Source organism: Heterocephalus glaber, unplaced genomic scaffold (genome assembly GCF_053883595.1).
Source record: "Heterocephalus glaber isolate CG9 unplaced genomic scaffold, H.glaber_assembly_v1.0 deba00001509, whole genome shotgun sequence".
Lineage (NCBI taxonomy): Eukaryota > Metazoa > Chordata > Mammalia > Rodentia > Bathyergidae > Heterocephalus > Heterocephalus glaber.
The window spans coordinates 29,791,856-29,810,214 of record NW_028258325.1 but is presented as its reverse complement, the minus strand read 5'-3'; the positions used below and the strand labels follow the sequence as shown (position 1 = coordinate 29,810,214).

The following is an 18,359-nucleotide window of genomic DNA, read 5'->3' as shown; positions in this document are numbered from 1 at the left end:
ATGGCTTTTATGATTTATCCAAAAAAAACCCAGCTGCAATAACTACAATGTGTTTCTTTCTGATGATCTGCTCTAATTCATGAATAAGTCATGGTTTGTACAATAGGAGTTTCCAAACAGAGGTTTGTATGGTAGTCATACTGGGCAGCTTTTTCCAAATTAAGCATAACTTTGCTGTGATTTTAGATTTGCACAAACAGAAGTTCCAGATATTGTGCTTGGGCAAGTGTTAATTGTGTTCTAATAAAAGTTTTTGGATGAATCTAAAGCCCAGTCCTGAAGCATCATCCTATACAAATTGAAGGTCACCATATTTTAAGGTCTAGTTTTCTCTGCTTTAATTGTGAAGTTATGGGATTGTAAATTCTTGACCATACTTCTCAGAAAGAATCAAGAATACAGACATGCTGTAGGGGTTTTGGTGAAATTTTTGAATAAAATCAGAAAAAATATACTCTTTCTGCTATATAGCTCACTGAGGAGCAAGAGAAAAACAAGATTTTTACTCCTGAAATCTTTAAAATATTCCCGGGAGTCCAGAAAATATTAATGTTCAAAATTCAACAAGAAAGCTTGATTATTAAATTCAGATCTGGGTACAAGTAGGGTTGGGGCTGTGGGGTAGGAGAAGGAAAGGTGAGCAGCATTATCACAAAAAGAGAATTTAATATATCCTGGGCTACAGTAGCAACAATGAAAGTTTCTAGTTCTATATCCTTGGGCATTTTTGCTCTTCACCCATACTTTATTACTCAGTTGAAGGAGAATAGTGGTGTGTTACTTATGAGGTAAAAAGACTTAGCTTTGGTCTTTAAAATAGATTTCAAATGAAATCCATTACGTGGGTTGCAAATCCATTAGATGAATTTAAATGCAACACAGAGGTGTCCTGTGACACTGGACAGAGCATCTATCCCACCTAACTGGGTCTAACTTGTGCCTCACATATTTTTATAATTGAAAAGACTTGTACCAATAGTTATTTATATGGTATGAAAAATATTTATTTGAAGGGAGTCTGGGGATCTTACAGAGTGCCCATTATAGACTAATTACTTTGCCATGTCCTCCTTTTTCCTAAGACAGACTATTTTCACTTCTAAATGAAGTTTGTAAATTACTTAATAAACATGGTACCTGGAAAAATTTACACCTTTTCTGAGTGACCACAGGTTCAATTTTTTATAGTTTACTAATGGCGGTTGGAAATTTCTGAGATTTGGACCTTGAATGTTCACTTTTTATATTTTTCTCCTTATACATACTTATAGGTAGTAGTTATGATAGTTAAACTTATTTGTCAGTTTGACTGGACTATGAGACTCCTGGAAAGGTGACAGGATCATGGAGATGCCATGATTACCAGTGGATGAATCCACTCATGTTCTTAGATGAATGTGCTGTTAGGAGATGAGGCCCAGTTGGAGGAAGGTGGGTCACTGGGGCTATGCCTTTGGCACTCTCCTCTTGTGCTTTGATTACTGGCTGCCAAGAACCAAGCATCTTTGGTCTACCATACCCTTTCTCCATAGTGTTTCCTGCCTGGGAACTAGGCAAGCATGAACTGAAACCTCTAAAACTGTGAGCCAAGTAAACCTCTCTTCCTTTAAGTTTGGGGTATCAGGTATTTTGTTTCAGCAACTAGAAAGCTGACCAGTACAGTACTTTTGATATATAGTTTTAATAGTTCTACATTACAAGAATGGGTGTGATATTTAAAAACATCCATCCATGCATTGTTTTTAGGCTGTTAGATGAAAGATAGTCGATAAGATAGCTGGATAACTAGATAGATATATCAATTCATTAATGCATAGTTGTAGATAGATGAATGGAAGAGTAAAGAAAGGATAAATGCACAGAAATATTACTAAACTGTCTCTGTATAGGACATTGAATAGTGACTTCCTTTCACGGAGAGTCATTGACAATCAGTACTCCAACCATCTTTCCCCTTCTAAATGTGTTTCTCTTGCTCATATTATTGGTGGAAACAGAAAATATCATCATCAGTGGGTAAGTGATTTTTAAAAGATTTTTCTTGTAAAACATGTGAAAAGACTTTCTTTTCTTTTGTGTGCTTAGATGACGTATAGGAGAGTCCAGCGTTGGCTCATGTTCAGCAGCTATCCATGACTGGATGAACAATTAAAAGTAAAATGGAGGAGTAGGGAGGATAATTTCCACCTGAGGTTTGATATTTTATGAAATAAGGTTCTTCTAGAAATACAGTTGCTAGTTTTATCCCCATGTTTTTCTAATGTCTATTTTAATTGATTCAGTTCTTAAGAGAAAAGTGATTAATTTCATTCTGCTCTCATTAAAATGTTTCTTAAAAATAGATGATATCCCTATATCAAATTAATATTCAGTAAGTTTATTGATATAACCAAATTCAAATCATTCCAGTCTCTCAGACAGGAATACACATTAAATGAACAGTATGTGTTATAGTCTCTTAAGATTTTCCCACTTTAACTTTGGTGTGAGGCTGCTTCTGTAATTTGAGTTTCTTCATAACAAACTGCAACCTATCTTAAAGGAAATGAGTTTCTAAATTAGGAGTACTTTGTATAACAAATAGGCGAGTCATAACCAATCACTGCAGTTGAGCTTCAGCCAATCATTGGTCGCCAACTAATAAAACCATGCCTAAATAAGGCAGAGCTATAAGCAGTCAAGCTGTTTTGTATTGTCACTTCTGCTTTCTGTTTATAAATATTCCCTGCCCACATTTGTAGCTGAGCTCTCCAGTGGTTCTGCATGCTGCCCAATTCATGAATCCTTCCTTGGTCAAACAGCACAAAATTTAACTGATCTAAAGTTTTTCTTTTCATGCCATTAACCTCTCTCAATCCTTTTTGTGATACCTTCAAATTATCAACTGGACCTAAGTCACACTAATGTGCCGTTTGAGAAGTATGTAATTTTCTACTTTAAAAGTATTTTGAATTTTTTTGACAAATAAGAGAAAAATTCTTTAAAACTTTATATGCCTCCTGCATTTTTATCCTACTGGCCACAAGAATAAATTAAAATTTTCTCATAAATCCTACAGTTTTATGTTCTTTTTTATTTATTCTGATACAAATTTGAGCCAAACAAAAGGCAAAACTTATAGTAGATAAAGGACAAACTTTGGAACCAGTTCATATGTGTTAAAGTTAACTTTGACATTTAGCACCTTAATATTGAGAGTTAATCAATCTACCTGTCCTCAGTTTTCTTATCTGAAAAATATGAATAATAATATGTATTACACAAGATTGTCACAAATTAAACAGAATCCATTTTTCTCCTTTTTCCAAATCTATATACCACATCCCTAATATATGAAACCTCATACATTAAATAATTCTTGATTTCTGTTTGGCTTACAACATTTATCTTTTATCTATGCAAAGCTTTGTAGCATAAGAATTAACGTACAAATGTCATGCCTGTAGTTAATGTCCCTGAACCACAAGCCACAGTTTATTCATCCAAAAGCTGACAACTAAGCCAATTATTTATTTTTCCTAAGAATTTGAACTGATAAGTTATTAAAGTGAATTATATGGATGCCAGGGTAAAAAATAACATGAGATCCCTGGAGCTACTTTCCCTGAAAGCTGGACATGCACTATTCATGAGCATCTGGGATTCAGTTCAACATGGGGGAAAAGAGAACAGGGCAGCCAGATTTGCATCCCACATCTGTCACTATCTGGTGACCTTGGGAAGATCATTTAAGTTCAAAATACAACAGTTTACTCATTCATAATAGGCATACAATAACTCTCTACACCTTCTAGTGCTCATGGGAGATGGAATAAGATAATTATGTAAAAAATTTGACATGGTGTGGTGATTCTAGTGGACACCTTGTAAGTGATAGCTATTATTGAAATTCGGAAGGTCGTTCCTTGCAGTGATGAGCTTACACTTTTGGTCTTTATTCTTATGTAAAGTGTTATAATTTTTTGTTATTTATAAGCAAATAAAACTCAGCATATGGCCTAGGGGTGGCTGCCTTTGGTAGTTTATTTATATCAGTTCAATATATTCCCTTTACATGTGTTTACTGCTAAAATGAAAATACAATGAAAGTAAGTAGAAGACAGTTGCTAAAAATGGATAGCTTTGTTCTCATTCTTTATCAGTTTAAAAGTTCAGTTTTAAGCTAAATGGAAATTTTCAATGAAAGAGAAAATATTTCATTTGTATTTAGAAATAAATCTGTTTATCTTTAGTAACAATGACATGGTCAACATATATTGAGTTTATATATGCCAGATTCATTTATACATGCTGGGGTTACAGTAGAAAGGGAAAAAAATCCCTGCTGTCATTTGAATTTCATCTTATGGGAGAGAAAATAACACAACAAATGTTGCTTATTAAATATAGTATCAGGTAATGATGAGCACAGGGTAATGAAGAAAACGAAAGTAGAGTAGAAAGTAAGATTCAGGTACTATTTTTACCAAGGAAGTCAGGGACGCTTCTTTGAAAAAGCATCGTTTGAACAGTTAAACATATTAAAGTAGGTGTCAAGAAGCCCCATTTTATAGCTAGGGATCTGAGAAGTTTGATCAGGGCTGATTGGTGAAGAGGTCAGGCACCGTGCTCACACAACTCTCACTGGAGAGTTGGGCCTGTTCACATTCAAAACTATATTTTTTGTTGAGAAAAGAATAAGATCACATTAAAGTTGTTTTTTTTCTTTGCTGTATAGTTTTTTTGCACCACTGTGTTTTCTTGTCTTCTGCCCCCACTGTTCCATTTGTGGTTTGGTATACTGTTGGTAAAGATATGGATCCTAGAACAAAATACTCCTCTTCATTTGAGCTTGCTGATTTGGCTGGCAATTAGTTTTACCATATCATATAATTTATGCTCCTCTTTCTTTTAATACATTATAAATAACTGAGCAGCATGTCTAAAGGCCAGCTACTCAAACAACCAAACAATCTCGCACACTTGCTGAGTCCTGCATAACACATTCTTTGACTTCAGAAGTTTTTAATGAATAATATATTAAACAAGTCAAGGTTCAAAACAGTCACCAATTAAATAGTCCTCTATCTAACTCAGCGGGGAATAGCTCTGGCCTTTCCAAACTTATACTTTAGAACAAAAAGTGAAATATATTAACTCATCAAAGAGTTAGTTGTTTACTTTTGTTAGAGTACCAAATAAATGTAAATATGGATTATAGTACTTTTTATTAAATGAGTCCTCCTATAAAATTTGGATCTATGAACAATTATAATAAAGATTAAGGTTGGGTGGGGATTGAGGCTAAGAATTATATCGAAATGCTTTTGTATTTTTAAGGACAACTAAATTTACTTATTAATGTATTCTCTTGTTTTCTTATGTTATTGCAGGTAAATGAATAATTCCCAGGGAATATCCATGAAGGTATTCCATTGGATAGATTTTGTTTATCTCTTATCATGTTGGAACTCATATATATATATATATATATATATATATGTATAAATATATATGTATATGTATAATTATATATGTATACATATATATGTATAATTATATACATGTATATATATTTTACTTTAAGGTCCTTCACTTTGGCTTTGAGATATAACTACCTAGCATGATATTGATAATAATAGGAAGAAATAATAATAGCCTTTACTAATTCAGCATATATTATAATTTAAGTGATTATTCTCTACAGGCAGGTATATCTGTTGCCCTAGTTTAAAAATTTTGACTAAATAATATGTCAAGGCATACACTGCTGACAAGGATTAAAGTTAGAATTGGTAAGAGGCTTGTTGCATGACAGACTTCATGCTTCTTCTTCAGAATGAGCATGAATAGCTACAAGTGTATTCTTAGCTCTCAACTGCATGTTGGAGTAGTTGAGTTGAGTCTTTATAATCAGGCAAAGCTGAGCTAGCCTAAAGGCTTTCAACAAGTTACTTCACTTCTATCAATCTCCTTTCACTGTAAAATAAAGGTAGTAGTACTATATCATAATAAAGCTGTATGAGTTAAAAAAAAGAATACATTTAATGTTTAGTACATTTCTAATACATTTTAGTAACTATTATGATTATAATTACTAATTAAAGGTTATTGTGATCTCATATTATTCTAGTAGAGTAACATGTCAAGTGTGGTGGTTAGCATGGAGTGTCAATTTGGTCAACTTTAGAATCCCCCCAGGGTCTTGGTGGAACATAATTTGAGTGCGTCTGGATGGCTCACGGTGGCAAGGCCTTGAGTACTGTATCTGGTCCCTTGCCCCTTCCTCTCTGTCTTTGGTCTCATCACCGTGAGTTAAGCAGCTTTGCTCTGCCATACCATTCTGCAGTGATGTTCCTTCCTGGAAGCCTTCTAACCATGGACTGGCCTCTCTGAAACCATGAGCCAAACAAACTTCTAATTTAAGTAGAGAATGTCAAGTATTGGGTCTCAGCAACAGGGAAGCTGATTAATACATTAAGGCACATAAAAGTATATTTGGCCTGGCAGACAGCTGTGTAGTACAAATGTCAATCATAGAACATTAAAGCTTGCCTTTCACCTGTGTTAGGGTGAGTTGTAACGGATACTTTGAACATTCATGGGCCTCATGTTGTGGATATGTTCTTTGTTTGCCTTGCACAGAGTATTTAGAAAAGTATATTTACATTTGTACTACCCCATTAAACACTCCTTTAAACTGGCCTTTGTTTTAGAGCTTGTCTTTTTTAAAAAAACTGAAATCAACATTCATAGAAATTTAAATGAGATTGGTCAACTCATTGTATGTCATTCAAAACTTGCTCTGAATGGGCCTACTCTGTGGAAGAAAAAGGTTGAAGATAATAAATGAGTAAATAACTTCTCTTTAAAATTAGAATTCCCATATTCTAATGTACATTCTAATCACTGGAATAAATTTATTAAAATTCAAATATTAAATCAGTTGCTAGAGGGTGAAATGTGAGATTCTGTATTTCTAACACATTCACTGCTGCTGTTGCTGCTGATCCAGGTCCACACGTAGGTTAACAAGACCTTATGGACATCAAGTTGTGTCTTTTATAAGAGAGAAGTACTGCAAATATTTATGAACTGGTACAATGCTAAACAAAAGAAGCAATTATCAATGGCAGATAGATTAAAGAAAATTAGGAAGAATTCTTGAATAATTACAAGAGAAAATTCTTATGATGTTTATGTATCTACCTATTATCTATCTATCCATCTGTCTATCTCTGTATCTGTCTATGCATGTGAATGGCTATATGTGCACGTATTTCCTAGCCTTGACTACAGAAAGAGCTTTGAAGTAGTAACATCCCAGAAGCAATGATCACCACAGTACCCAGATCTTGATTTGTAAAAACTATTACATGATAAAAATAATTAAGGACTGTTGGAGATGTAGTTTATTCCAAGGCTTGGAGAAGAAAAAAAAAATATGAGAAGAATCTAGAATATGCTAGTAGTGCTAAAAAATAAGAAGGCCCAAAAAATGTGAAAAAGAAAAAATAAAGTTGTTAAAGAGGTAGACAACTGTCTACTCTATCCCAATCTTATACTGCCTGTTGGACATAGCTGAATTTCTACCCCATTTTAATTTTACTTGTCTTTGAGGACAGGCTGTTTATTAGCCAAATTCCTCTTCAAATGGGCTAGCCAAAATTGCCTGGATCCAAGATAGCTGCCAGAGTGACCACCAGACAAGCTCACCCTTTATTATAATCTCTACGCATGTAGAATGACGTACTCCCCACTGCCATGATGGTTGACAACTGCCATAAAAATAACCAGAAAGAACCATAAAAGGAACAGAAAGTGGTGGTGTCCAAATTCCCAGAAGAAAAAAAATGACTATACCTTTTCTTTTTATTAGCTTATGCTTTCTCCTTGTTTCTTTTGTCCTGTATCTATACTCTTCTGACCTACAACTACTGGAGAAGTAGATTTTTAAACTCCTGCTTCTCCTATTCTTGGTCAAGAATAAAAGTCTCCTTTATTGTTCAATCAGGGCTCAGTCTTTACATTGGTTCCATTTATTTCTGAAACAAAAAATGATCCAGTTTGGGGTCAGAAATTGGTAACAGACCCATTGAAATAGACACTATTTTAGCAAAGAATAACAATAGCATATTTTGACCCAAATAATTACATAAGTATATTTTATTTTCTATGATATAAATACATTATAAGAGAAAAGGGGGAATTTTTCTTATTGAATGATTCTAATTAATATATGTGGGAAGAAGATAGAAAGTCATCAAAATAGTGCAGTAGTAATTGTTACAAGTAAGAATCAAATGAAAGCTAAAATTAGAGGGTAAAATTTAAGGTGAAAAGTTTCAAAGTTACTACCCCAAAATAATACAGCAATTTCCAAGGGAAATTTAGTGACTTTCTAGTGGAAGAACTTGGAGTTTCCCACCTTCACCTCTGAAGAGATAAAAGTTAAAATTTTTCAACATCTCTGGTCCTTAGAGATAAACAAATTAAAACAACACTCAGTTTTCATCTTGCTCCAGGAAGAATGACCACAGTCAAATTCAGGGGCTTAAAAAAAGAGCCTTTTTACAGTGATGGTTGGAATGTAAAGTATTACAAACACTATGGAAATAAGTGTGGAAAAATCCTCAAAAAACTTATACTAGAAATTCCATTTGACCCAGATGTTCACCTTTTAGGCATCTTCCTGAAAGATTTAAAGACAACATGCTACAGTGATTCATGTACTTCCATGTTGATAGCAGCATAATTTGTAAGTTATAGCCCAGTGGCACTGCACCTGCCTTGTCAGTGCAAGGTCGTGTGTTCAATCCCTGGTACCCAAAAAAGAAAAAAACCCACCAATTCCTGATAGTTAAATTTTGGAAGGTACCTATATGCCCATCAACATACAAATGGATAAAGATAATGTGTTATTTATGTACAGTGGAGTTTTATTGTGCCATAAAGTAGGATAAGCTTGAGTCATCTGTAGAAAAATGGTTTTACCTTCAGATCACAATGTTAAGTTAAATGAATCACGCACAAGTTAAATATTGCATGGTTTCTCTTATATGAGAAACCCAAAATATAAATAAGAAACAAAATAAAAGCTAGATGAAAGAAAATAGGGACATTGAATTTTGCAAGTGGGAAGGGGATCAACAAATGGAGGGAGGGGAAGGAGAAGGGATACAAAATGAATTGAGATGTATTATGCACATGTACCAACTCCCCAGGAGGAATGAGATTATTATGTATTGTAAACCTATACTAAAAAAATAAAAACTGAAGAAAAGAGGTATTAACATCATGTTTTCTTTGGTAGGATGTATTTTTAGAATGAATCATTACATCTGTGTGCATTGCATTCTTTCCATTTATGTATAACTTCCACCTAATCATGAGACTGTATAAGACAAATCCAAATTGAAGTGCAATAAATAACCTGTATTTTTCAAATTCAAGATCACTTATAATAATGAAAAACAGGAGATTGGGGGCTGGGGGTTAGAGAGACTTGATAATTAAATGCAAAGTGGGATTCTTGACCAAAAAGGATGATGAAATCTGAATAGGATCTATACTTTATCCAAAGTGTTATACTAATGTTCTTTTAGATTTTTACACTTTAATATTGTCATATAACATGTTAATATTAGAAGAATCTGAATGAAGGACATACAGAAATTCTCTGTACCCTAGCATAATCTATGTCTGAAATTAGCTAAAAATTCAAAGATAAGAATACTCAGGGAAGGAGCTGGGGATTTAGCTCTGTGGTTCCGGAGTCTGCTCGCAAGTGCAAGATCCAGAGTTCAATCCCCAGTTCAAAAAAAAAAAAAAAAAGAAAGAAAGAAAAAGAAAAAGAATGCTCAGGGGACATAGAATAAGGGGAAGTGCCTCGTGCCTCATCATTTTTTTCTTTTTTCTTTTTTCTTTTTTTTTTGGTACTGGGGATCAATCTCAGGTGGCAGCACCACTGAGCTAAATCCCTGCCCTCATCATTCTTAATTCCATTGCTAGAGGTAACTCCAACTACCAATTACAGCATGACATTGCAATACTCTTACAATAAGAAACTAATGCAATAGTAAAAGAAAATAATTTCTCAGTCCAAGCATCTTACAATTAGTTTAAAAAATACACACAGTTGTAAAACTACAACAAAATAATTAAAAGACAAATATTCAAAAATTACTCAAAGATAAAAATGGGTTTTATATAAACTAAATGTTGAACAACTCTGGTCACTTTCTTTTCAGTATTTTGCCTGTTAGCTGGGAGTAGCCAGAGGACTCACCCCTCGATGGTCCCTCTCCTTTCTGTAGAACTTCCTGCTTAGCTCTCCCATTTCAGTGTCACACTTGGTTTTCATGTCCCACCAGCTCCTTCCTGAAGCAGAGCTGAATTACTTGAACTCATTAACTTGAAATCCTTCTGGAATAAATGATGAAATGCTTATTAGGAATTTGTTATGCTCAGAAATTCCATTATATGAATAACTTAAATTAATTAAAATATAGAAACCGAATGACTAATGTTCAAAATCCATTAACTAATTAAGAGACAAGTGAATTCCCATACCTTTCTACATGCTTTCCTAAATGCTCCTGGCAGATAGTAACTTTGTGTATTGTATCAGACTTTAATTTAGTTAATTTATTTCATGAGGGTAAAAATGGCCTTTCTTTTTCAGTCTTAAGCAGAATCCAATTTTGATTACCTTTTTCCATGTCTCCTACTTTAAGTGATTCACATTTTGAAAACCTACCATCTGTTAACAATGTTCTCACCATGAAGGCAATGATTATGTTTATTACAATTTCACAGGATAAGAAACCAAGAAAAAGATAAGAATAGAAACTGGAGAACAAACACTAAAGGATAGAAACTGAAATGAATAAGCCATATTTTTAGCCATGAAATTAAGGAGAAAAGAATTTAAAGTCAAAATAGAATTAGTTAAGGCTGTAAGAGTGAAGGACAGAAAAAGAATGTTACACAGGTAGTCTTATTGATTTGTATTATAAATGAGAATTGTCAGTGCTCTCCATTCAATCTTATGTTAAGTATAAGCCTTTGGAAGCTCCACAAAGATTATGAGTAGGATTTAACCAGGCATAAGGTATTATAGATAAAGATTGTTAGGCTTGCAGTAGAGACTTTAGTGGGCCTGAGGGACAAAGATGCATCAAAAATATCATGCTGTCCACTTGTAGTTAAATTAAGAAATAAAGATCACAGTGTATAATCATTTCTTAGGTCTCAAACTCAAAGCAATCCCACAGAGCACAATGACATTTTAAATTTACACATTGTGCACATTCTATCCCATGCCTGGCCACCTGGCCAACTCTTTCCAAAACAAACCATAGATCATTCTTGGTTTCCAGGAATGATGCTGAAATGGTATTGGAAAGTTGACTTTTATTACTACATGTTTACTGTACATAATGATTAGATTCACTATAGGGGATTGGTACATATAATAACACATTTCAATTCCCTTCTTTATCCCCCCACCCCTTTTTATGCAGCATCAGATCTATTTGTGTATCTTATAAGACTTTATAATATTATCATATATACAGATTGAAAACCAGAGTAATAGGCTAAAGAACATATAAAACATGTAAGACAATTGTACTAGAAACTTTCATTAAAGATCCTCTTTGAAGAGATAAATTCTGGTTGATTCATAATAACTGAAGGAGGCCAAGACCATGGGAAAAGTGTTCTATTCAGAAAGAGCAGGGTGTGCAAAGATGCTGCATAATAAATGACCCCTGGCATTTCAGAAAAACTGAAAGGCACACATAGTGAGGACATTGGTTAGGGAAAGGCCAGAGAGATACCTTGAGGTTTCTCCTTTAGGACAATGTAACCTTACAGTGAAGAACATATGTGCTGTTTCCTGAACCTCAACACCATTGATTTCAGCATTTCCAAATTTCTGGAGAAAATTATTTCCAAATGTGTTCTTTCCTTAACTAATATTTTCTGCTTTCCTTCTCTACTGGGTCATTTCCCTCTATATTCAAAAGTTTGTAAGTAAGGTAAGTAGTAAGTACTTACCTCTCTAGGTATCATCCTCCTAACTGGACTCTTCTCTCCAGTTATTAACTTATAATATGGCCCTAATGCCCTTGCTTTTTGTCTTCTTTTATGACTTGGTGGCTGTTGTTCTCATATGTGAGGGTTTAGTTTAATGTAAAGCATTGTTCTTATCACATAATCATTACTGGTTCAATGAAGACACTGTAGTCTGATTTACTTGTTAGTTTGTTCAGTATCATCATTTTTCTATTTCTTACTTCCATTACTCCACCACTCAAATGTGCTTGATATACATTTTATTTTTTGAAGGAGTTTTGTGAAAGTAAATTAAAAATTAAGTTTAAACATGAAAGTGAAGTTGTCACAAAGATATTAGCAATTTGATCTGAAGTCCAAGAGGCAGGTAGAAGATAAAAGTTTCAGTGTAATTATGTGTTTTTCTCTTCTATTCTAATTTTTTTCAAGACTGTTTTCAAAGCAAAACTTTTGAGTATTTTATTAAAAATTTATTATATTCTAGATTTTATTCCTGTTTCCTACAATGTTACATAGGTCAGCATATGGCAATATGCCCTATAAATATATTATTTTCAAATAAATTATTGATTTAACTTTTAAATAAAAATTAATCCTCAATATAAAATTCTGGGTCTAAAATTCTTAGTTTAATATTTTCTTATAGCAACAAATATATTATTAATTTATTGTTTTTTGTAGCTAATATACCATTTTTCCTAGAAGCTTTTAGAATTTTATTCCTGTCTTCAATGTTTTCAACTAGGCTGCATTGACTATTATAAGTGCCTCTCTGTTTTTCTTATTTTTATTTTATTTATTTATTTTCAAATTTTATTAGTACACACATGTAGTACATAATAATTACATTCATCCTTGGGAGTTGGTACACATACATAGCACAAATATGTTGCTAAACATATTTATTTCTGGCTGCAATTTTGTTTGCTTTCTCTTCCTATGGAACTCAAATTTGGACATCTTCATTTTCTTCTCCATATCTCTTAGTCTATAAAAATAACACTGACTATCCTTTCCTAATACTTTCCTGAGGGTTTCTCAATGTCTCAATGTCATCACAGTAATTAATTCTACAACTATGTATCTCCTGTTTCTATCGAACTAAATTGCTCTTCATTACATTTTTAGATAAACTATAATGATTCTTCTTTTATTAGCTTTTATGTCAGTTACGATTCCGGTGGAAGATGGTATCGACTTTCATTGTAGTAGTCACATTCCTCAGGTATGTCTGTAGACATTTGGGCCCTTGAACTCATATTTTCTTATGTTTCAGTTTCTTTATCAGTAATGTGGAGCTAGATAAAGGCTGAAAGCCAGATTAAATTCTGTCCCTGTACTGATAATTTTAAGGCAAACAAAAGGAATGAGCCCCCTGAGTGAAAAGTGTTGTGCTTCTTAGAAACTCTCAAGAATACTCTTATCATCTGCCAGGCAAATTTCTAGTCAGGATCTTACCTTGAAATTATTACCAAAAATGAATGAAAACAAATGAATGAAATTATTACCAAGACTATTTGGAGTATGCTTCTTTTTCAGGGTTTGGAAAGGAACAAAAGAGAGGAATACGAGTCCTAGGATACTACTTTATCCACTCACAATTATCTTCATGTCCAAAAACAGTACCTGCACCCTGACTGAAGATTTCTGTTGTGCAAAAGCAACCTTTTTAACATTTCACCTTGCAGTGGAGGCTAGGGTGGAACTTAAAAACTTTCTTCCAACCTCTTCTTTCAGTTCTCTCTGTTCTTCTGCAGCTTGTGACTGCAGGGAATTTATCTATCAATTTCCAGACCTAGAGCTATTGCCAGAAGAAAGGGGTGCATGAGTGCTTCAACAGTATTTTATCTTATACCAGTGAATTTTATTCTATACCAGGCACCATCACTTAAACCTCTTCATTAATTTCCTTACAGTATCTTTATTCTTCAAGTATAGCAAAACCCATAGTTTACATATAGGATGAGTCCACTTGGTAGTTTCGAATCAGTTCTATTTTTGATTAACTAAGAGGCAATGTGGGTGATTAAAATGAGCAAAGTAAAGTAATGCAGTTGTGGAGATATCAAGCTGTATTTTGGAACAGGGTTATAAAGCTCAGAAGAGCTATGATGAAGTTGCCAACTGGTAAATTCGACACTGGAGGAAACAGATAATTGTGGAGTTTCTCCATCTGGTGAGCAACCACATGTATAAGGATATAAACAAATCATACACATAATTGCAGTCAAAAATTAAATTGAACTTATACTAGAAGCAAATATTTTAAATGTTAATAAGTTTTATCCTTGGGTGGTAAAACTATGTGGGTTTCTTTCCCCTACTTCCCTGCAATATTATGAATTTTCAAAATACTTGGGATGAGCTTCTATCTTAGGTATAATATAATAAGATACATTTTATGGGAAGTTTTCCCACAAGATTCTTTATTAAGGGAACCAAGAAAAAAAATCTTTTTCTGCCAAAGCAATTACAAGAGATGCTTGACTATGTAAAGAAGATAAAATTAGCCTTTAGGAAAGTATGAACAACTGTGACTCTTTGTTGAAAAGAAATAAATGAAAGTTATGGAGAGGAAATTAGCCTTGAAGGAAGTATACAACAATGGTTTCATTTTTCATCAGGTTCAAATGGTATACAGATGATTTAGCTAGAAAATTCAACGGATTAATTAATTCTGAGTATTTTTAGAGACATCTGGATAAGAAGGAAAAGATACAGTGTCCTAATTTCCCAGTATATTAGATGCAAGCTGTTTTTAGTGAATTTTCAAATTATCCGATACTTGATGAAACTATGCATTAGTCAGCTTCCGCTTGCTGAGACCAAATGGTCAATACCCACAAGTTAAAGTAGAAAATGGTTTATCTGGTTCATAGCTTCAGATGCTTCAGTCCATGATCGCTGTCTTCTAGGCAGAAACATCATGGCAGAAATGTCTAGTGGAGCAGAGATAGTTAGTTCTTGGCAGCTAGGAAGGAGAGCAGGGGAACATTTCCCAAGGGAAGTTGGAGGCAGAAACCATAGATGGTACCCAAAGTCCTGCTTCCTTGACCCACCCTGACACACCCAGAACTGTGTTTTATTAATTCTCTATGCTCCTCCCAAACAAACCAAGTTGACACAATTATGTTTAATGACCATATTAACTGAAAAATATGAATTCTCAGTGTGTATTAAAAAGCAAATACAGCTTTTCAGTATTGACAAAGGACCTTTCTAATTATTTTTTAAAATCCATAGCATAAAAAATTTTAATGTAATAATAGCTCTTCTACCTTTTTAAAATAGTAGTTTTGTTGCTTAAAAGAAAACATTTATACCTCAGTTGTAGAGTAATTGCTTAGCATGCAATAGGCTCTAGGCTTGGTTTCTATTGTTGCAAGGAGAGATACAGGTGAGAGAGAGGGAGAGAGAGATGGGGAGAGAGAGAGAAAGAGAGAGAGAAAGAAATAAAGAAAGAAAGAAAGAAAGAAAGAAAGAAAGAAAGAAAGAAAGAAAGGTGGGCTGAAAAAGCTTTTTTTCAAAAAAATCTTATAATTTAAAAATTTTAGAGTGCAGGTACTCCTGATTTTTTTTGTACTTATACTTCTGGATATATGATTCTATATATGACAAAAGAGAATTAGCTATTTTAGTTGATGAGAACATTAATCAAAATAAATGAAAATATTAAATCTTGTCTTCATCTGGATGCTCTACATGCCTGTCCTGATCATTTTCAATCCTTAAATTTCCAATCCTTAAATTTCCATAGCAGTGCTAGGAAATTTCAGCATCATATCTTTCCTGGAATGACCTTTTACATTTTCCAGTGACAAGACTGAAAATGAGGTAACTTTTTATTTCAGTTCCTCTAAAGCTTTTATAGAGAGACATTTTCATAAATCTCAGTAATAAAACAGTATTCATCGTTTTTTCTTCTAGAATCCTGATCAATAAAGCAATTCTTCATCTCAATGTAAGTTCTTTAAATTTACATGAGATATATAAGTAATGAGAAAGCAGTCAGTTCAATCAAGATGGATTAATCAGAACCAGACTTACCTTCTTTCTTGAAACAATTAAAACAACAACTTAAATCAGAAAGGGCAGTCGAACATTGGGCATGAAGAAATAGAGTGATTCTCGAAAGATGAGAAATGCAGGAAGCCCTGAAGGGTTGTCCTGGATGATTTCATGAGTTATGGCAGACTGCAAAAATGTGGTACAGGAAAGACAGAGGCAGCCTCACGAACTGAGGAAATGATGATGGGGACCCAGGGAGCCCAGGCAGATGGAGTAAGAAGGGGGTCACAGTGAAGAGAGAGCTACACGGAATTGGGAACTCTGAAAACTGATAATGATTCACTGGATACTGCTTAGTAGTAAATAAACTACTAAAGGGCCAGGAACAAAGCCAAGCAAAAGGAGAGGAAAACGTTTCTGAAGTTCACACAAGTTTAGAAATACGACCTCTTACGAACAGCAGGAGTGGGGAAATAATGGCAGAACAACAAAAATCTTGCCTTTGTAGTGGGAAAAAATTGACCCTAGTCTAAATGTAGTGCTTGTCAGCCTAACAAAGCTTAAAAATAAGCCTGATAAAATTAAAGTAAGGTAATTTAAGACTTTCCCAAATTTCAAGAATTCTTACAGGAATATGAACTATTTAGCAACAAAAAAAGTAAAGAAAAACAAAAAAGATACCTGGATATCTGGCACCTAATATAAAATCACCAGAACTGTAAGAAAGCCAGAAAATATAAACTATATTGATGAAAAAAATTAACTCATTGGAGCTGAACCAAAAACTATATAGATGATAGAATTAGTACATAAGAACATCAGGAGAGTTCTTTTCACTGTATTGTAAATGCTCAAGAAGGTTGAGGAAGTTTGATCTTGTTAAGCACAGAAATAGAAGATATTAAAATCACCAAGTCAGTCATCCAGAGCAAATATTTGAGATGGGAAATATGCTCTGCGTAATTAGAAGCAAGTAGATATTTCCAAGGAATAAGTTGGAAAATAGAAACTAATCAAATGGAGAGAGAGAGAGAGAGAGAGAGAGAGACTAAGAACATGAAAATAATAACAATATCCATGAAATGTCAAGCAGTCAGATCTATAAGATAAAAAAAGGAAATGTTCAGAGTAAAGAGAAAGTTGAGAGAACAAAATATATAAAGAGAAAATGATTTAACTTTTTCCAAAATTGATAAAAACTCTAAGTCCACTGACCTAAGAAGCTTGACAAATTTCAGCAAATAAAACAAAGAGGAAATTGCATGAAGGTACATCATAATCAAATTGCTTAAAAGCAATGAGAAACTAAAGAGAAAAGCAGCACAAGAGGAAAAATAAAAAAACACAGAGAAAAACAAAGTTAAAGATTATGGCATATTTCTTGTAGAAAACAACACAAACAAGATAGAATAGCATTTTTAAAATACTGAGAGAACAGAATATGTCATAACAATATTCTTCACCTACTGAAATATCTGTCACAAATAAAGGCAAATTAAAGAGTGTTTCAGATGTACAAAACTAAAAAAATTCATTGCTGAAGATATACACAGCAAGAAATGGTACAGAAATTCTTTAGTCAGAAGGAAAATCATATCAGATGAAAACAAAAATTTACCAAATGAATAAAGAGTACCAAAAATGCTAACAACATGGATATATATAATGACTTTCCTAATTGTTTAATTCTTCTTAAAATATATTGAACTATATAAGGTGAAAATGATTGAAATATGTTTTGGAGTTTAAAATATATGTAGAACAATAATAGTAATATCATAAAAGAGGGGAAAAATGAAATTATATTATTTCATATTCTTACATTATTTGTGTGAGATTCTTACATTACACAACTCAAGGTAGATTGGGATCAATTGAAAGTATATATTGTATATTGGGTCTTCTGTGTAAAGTTTCATAACATCAACAAATAATGACAGTTAAATTTCTTCCTTTCCTATCTTTATTCCTTTTATTTCTTTCTCTTTTCTAATTGCTGTGCCTAATGTTTCCAGAACTATATTGAACAGGAGTGGTGATAGTGGGGATCCTAGTCTTGTTCCTGATTTTAGCATGAAGGTTTTCAGTTTTTGACAATTTAGTATGATGTTGGCTATTCGTTTTTCATAGATAGCCTTAATCAAGTTGAGATAAAGACCTTCTATTCCAATTTTCTGTAGGGTTTTTATCATGAATGGGTATTGGATTTTGTCGAATGTCTTTTCTACATCTATTGAGATGATCATATGGTTTTTGTCCTTGACTCTGTTAATATAGTGTATTACATTTAT

The 18,359-nt window shown here is 33.4% G+C and overlaps 1 long non-coding RNA gene across 3 annotated transcripts in view; it reads right to left on the bottom strand.

Moving 5' to 3' along the window:
- LOC110346279 (uncharacterized) overlaps window positions 1-16,365 on the bottom strand; it is a 56,303-nt gene extending 39,938 nt beyond the window's left edge. For all 3 annotated transcript variants that reach the window (XR_015441325.1, XR_015441326.1, XR_015441327.1), the window contains exons 1-2: window positions 16,108-16,365; window positions 10,268-10,404 (exon numbers count right to left, since the gene is read on the bottom strand). This is a non-coding gene — a long non-coding RNA (uncharacterized LOC110346279). The remainder of the gene's footprint in view (window positions 1-10,267; window positions 10,405-16,107) is intronic.
- Window positions 16,366-18,359: the final 1,994 nt, after the last annotated feature.